Source organism: Pleurodeles waltl, chromosome 7, assembly GCF_031143425.1.
Source record: "Pleurodeles waltl isolate 20211129_DDA chromosome 7, aPleWal1.hap1.20221129, whole genome shotgun sequence".
NCBI lineage: Eukaryota > Metazoa > Chordata > Amphibia > Caudata > Salamandridae > Pleurodeles > Pleurodeles waltl.
Window position 1 is genome coordinate 73,864,737 of NC_090446.1, and position 5,027 is coordinate 73,869,763.

At 39.9% G+C, this 5,027-nt stretch overlaps 1 pseudogene; it reads right to left on the reverse strand.

Annotated features, from left to right (window-relative positions):
* Positions 1-3,289: 3,289 nt before the first annotated feature.
* On the reverse strand, positions 3,290-4,190 carry LOC138247191 (epidermal differentiation-specific protein-like; annotated as a pseudogene).
* Between the last annotated feature and the right edge of the window lie 837 nt (positions 4,191-5,027).

Below are 5,027 nucleotides of genomic sequence, written 5' to 3' on the forward strand. Positions count from 1 at the left end.
TCGAGTGATCTGCTTTTTTAGCTCCGTGTTAACCAAGAGATTTTGTTGTCGGTAGAATTATATATATTACATAATTACTCATAGGAGATATCAGTCTGAATTCCTCATTGCTCTGTGGTCGTGTCAGTCACATTTGTCGAGGGGCAGTGCTTCAGTGCGCTTAACCCAGTGACTGAGTTCACCTTGAGTTACAGCGTGCTGGGCTCTCACAAGGAACAAGTCCACACACACAGCAGTTCCCATCAGTATCACCTATTACTGCAGTGATGTGTGCTAACACAGTTTGGCCTTTCAGACACTGTTTTATTTTACATTGATGAGGGCCACGTAGCTTCTTGAATACTAATGCTTGCAAAAAAAAACATGAAAAAAAACAACATGAAAATTGCCAAAAGGCTGACTCCCGAGCTGACCTATCCGCTTTTCCACTGCTTGTGTCTTCTGTTGTCGGGAAAATGCAGAGGTGTCAATACTTGCCCCATAATTTTGACAGATGTTTTTTTATTAAATGCATAAATGGTAGTAATACGATGTAATTAACTCATAGTGAATTCGAAATATACTGTTGAGAAGCTGCGTTTATTTTAACACCTTTAATTAAGTTTGATAGAAATAAAACTTTCAGGTTCTGACCTTAGAGGGGTAAGACTGTTGTAGGGCTTCAGAAAGATGTGAGGCTATTAGGCCTGGTTTACAAACGCTGCCGGCAGACACAAGATTGTCTTTTAGGGCATAAAACGGTTTAACTATCTTAAGCATGGCGAAAAACCGGGGTTAATCAGGTCCAACCTGTTTTTAATTCTCCTATGCCAGAAACACATCTCTGTAAACCAGAGTTTTCATTACATTCCTTCCCACTATAAAAAATTAAGCATCTGATTTACCAAATTTAGTTTTTTTACCTTGGCTTAAAACATTCTTAAAACTGTTAAAGTAATTAAAAAGGCAGGTATTACACTGTCTAAAACCAGGAAGGAAAGTCTTGTGATGTGTCACTATGTTTGTGCAAAAACAGAATAAAAACCTGTCTAAATCAAATCCATCTTTCCTTGCGTAAACAATCTTAGGAGGTTCTGTAGTAAGGGAACGAGTTTAGTTAACTGTTGGCACAGAATCCTTATGTAGGATTTCGGGGATTTATTTTCAAATCTCAACTCAAAACCTGTTCATAGTTTTAAGACTATTTGTGCTTGGTGTTTTATGTGTGTTTGGTCTCCTTCTATTTGTGTATGTCTGTTTGGGTGAATAAATATGTATACTAGTACTTTATGCCTTTGCATTTCCATATCTTTCTGTGTGTGTGTGTGTTTGTCACAAAGGGCTCAGTCTGTGTGTAAGTTTCTGGCTGCATGTCAGTGTGGGTGTACATTTTTCCTTGTGTGTCTACAGATGTGTAACTAATTGTGCGGTTCGTGCATTTGTTTTGTTCGTGCAAGTATTTGCGGGTGTGTTTGTGAGTGTTCTTATATGTAGCCCACAAGGACTTTTCGGCAGTGGGGACTGGTGTAGCATTATCCAGACTACATTGGTGTCTGAAAAGTAAGGTTGGCAGTATGTGGAAACTGGACATAGATTATTTCGGATAGGTGTTTTTCGAGACTGGCATCTGTTACCTGCTCTTAGACTGTCGCTGTGTAGTGAAAGTTTCAGTCACTGAGAGCTAGCAGGAAACTGGGCTCCCCCAACCATCCTTGCCAACATCTGCCAGTGCTGTGATGGTGACATTGACTATTCCAATGCGAGTGAAAACAAGAGACAGGTGCAAGCTGGAGCTGCTTATAACTGAGATTTATTTAGTCATAAACCCAAACAAAAACAGTTATACTGGAAAGCAAACCCTGATCATTGATTTGCCAAATGTAATCCTTAATTACAACATTAGTTATCTTTGGTAGCTTAATCCCAATGGTGGGTTGGATAGAAATCGGAGATTATGGTTAGTTTTTCGAGACTTAAAATAAGAAGACAAAAACCCTACATGTACCAGTTTAAGCTGCAATATAACTAAAGCAAACATTAAAAAAGAAAAACTGAAAACAAACCTAAAATTCAGCACAGAAAATAGAGCTGCACATAAATGTTTCTGGCTTAAAAGATACTGAAGCACATTAAAGATGTAAATGAAGCTTGCACCTTCAGTTCTATCATTGCAACCTTGTGCACAGATGTGTTTACAGTGATTACCCACTCAGGCTTCATCTAGTTTATGTATTTACCCATCACAGCCATAAACAGTTGGAGCAAGTAACCTGCGTTTTTAACTAATGCTCAATATCTGGCCAAGAAAGGTTTCACAACAAAATAGTAACAGCTTTTGTGTCTTAGCCATTGCCATTTCATGAAGGTATGCATCAATTTCAAGACATTTGAACTGTCCATCCGTGATGAAAGACTACCACCTTTAACTCATGTCCATAACTTATGATCTGTCCCATAGGTCATGAAAGACTATGCAGTAGGTCAGTCCTTGCCACAAACCTGCTTTGTACCCACACACGTCATAGTTGCATCACTAAATAAAATACTGATGGCCGTGCTCAGTCAGGCGTCATCGGACTACATCTTCTGAAACAATTTTTTGTACTGAATGTCTGCTAGATGGGCATTTTTAAAGGTATATCTCGTGCAGAGACACTTGTTGGATGTTCATATTGTTACCTTGTCCCGTGTTCTGAAAGAAACAGAATTGCTGCAGCATTGAGACATAGTGGACAGATGATATTGGCACAGCAATTAACAGAAACCGATGCAGCAGTAAACCCAGTCTCACACCACTGAAGCATTGCCAGTAAGTGACCTGCATCAGTATGGAGTTTTCTAATGACCTGAGGAGAGCAGCAGATACAACCTTTGCCAGCCACAGTACAGGTTTGGCTTGGGTTATGCAGAGAACACTCCCTCACTGGGCCGCTGTTAGATCTGGTGGCTCATTAGAGGGTGGCACTGGTTCTCTGCTTCGAAGGGGCAGTATGTAGACGAATCAGCAATGACCCCCCGTCCCCAGTTCAGATAGGGAATTGGAGGAGATTCTGGTAGGGAATTACAGCTTGTCACTTCTCTACAGAAGAAACCCCTTTAATGGGTTTTAATAAGAGTTGGGTAAGAGGAAGGTACATTCTGTCTATGACCGACTTTTTGAAGTAAAGTGTGGAAAAATGTCATCTTTAAACGAAAGGGTCATTCTCAAAGTTCTCAGTTTTCAGCAAAATACAATTATAATCACTGAAAGAATAGCAAATCAATGTTGGAATATGGCCACTATGGAGAAAATGTGTGACTCCGGCTTGGATCAACTTATTGAAAGGGACTGCAGATCAATGCAGGCTTCTGTACCAGACTCACATCGGTATGTTCCAGTTTCGACATAAGTTTTATTGACCCAGATGATTTTCATCTCCACCAGCAATGAGATTGTTACTTCTTTGCACAGGGAATTAACAGTCAGTTTTGTATGTGGTGGGGCCTTCTTCAGCATACTCAACTCTGTCTTTTTCCTCGTGGTGAATGCCTCAGTTTCACCTTTCTTCACTGTGAAGGTGTTGGACACCTCTGCCTCAATATTGACCACTCCTTACAAGGTAAAGGATGTCCCCACCTTGATTGATGTCTCATTGCTGATTTCGAAGCTATGGGAGACATATTTTTCAAACTCTTTGGCAGAATTGGCGGTGAACTACTGATCTACGTTTATGTTGTTGGTGTAAAGGTACTGATCTATCTGAACGTTTCTTTCACTCTGTACCTTTTTCTAGTTCCACAGAATTGTGGCTGTCACAGAGCATGTCCCAGAAAACAGGGGATACACTTGGGAGACTTGATCATTAAAACCGATATTGCAGTAATCTGGTAAATATTCACCTGCCCTGGCTACAATGCACCTGCCACCTCTGTTTACATCCTCGTACAGAACCCATGCTCCACTCTGGACCCTGTGAGAGCTCATCTTGTCATGCATGTTTGCAGACACTAGATTGGTCTCCTGAGCCAAACCTTAAGCATTCTCCCTCGTCTAAGGCTACACACCGTCCCTCATAGTGTGGATGCTCATACAAGATCCAGGGCTGCCCGACGATCTTCACAGAGGAGGTGCAGTCATTGAAGCTTTCATTCACCAGATTTAGAACATCTGCAGTAAACGTCCTATTGAGTCCAACAAACAAACACCCGTTATAGATAGTGATTGAGTCCATGGTCAACAGCTATGGAGGTTTCAGTGTGGTCCCTATTTTGATGCTGTAACACAAATTAAAAGCCAGTTATCAGTTAGTGGTGATAAAGCAGCATTTTATGTAAATTTGCAGCACGGTTATTTTTTTCTCAAAAGAAAGCTTTCATCACCAAGATTGATGCATTCTGCTGTACATTTTGAACAATGGTTTTCAAGAATAGGAGCTTAATTTCCCAATAATTGCAGGACACCACGGATAAAGAAGTTTGCTGCTGCATTTTTCCAAGGTTCATTAGCAGTGAAGAACGGAACAAGCCCAAAAGGAACAGTCTGAAGAAGTCACTGGATGAGCCAGAATCTTTTGGCTTTGACACTGTAACAAAAACAAAAATGCTTCTACCTACTCATAACATAATCGCAGTATGTGTCAATAGCATTGTCATCTGCAGTCAATGTAATCTTGAATATTACATAAAACACAATTAGTTCAAATAATCATAACATGTCTCTGTTTTCTCCTCTCTCAAGCAGCGCAGAAGTAAGTGCAAGCTACTCTGGAGCACCAACATACTAAACTGTGTGTTAGTTAATAAAGTTGTATGAAATGGAAAGCGAACAAATATTCCATTTGAAAGCTCAGTAACTCAATCTTAGGTTGGCAAAGAAGAATACATCAACAATGTAAGGACCATAAAAGTACACAGAGAGAAAACATTCAATCAATATAACATCAATTCCAATAAACAGTAACATTCATAAAACATTCCATAAAAATATGTAATATAAATACACTACAAAGAATAAAACAGAACAGTCCTGAGCATAACACATCTGAGATACAGAGAGGATGCTGCACAAA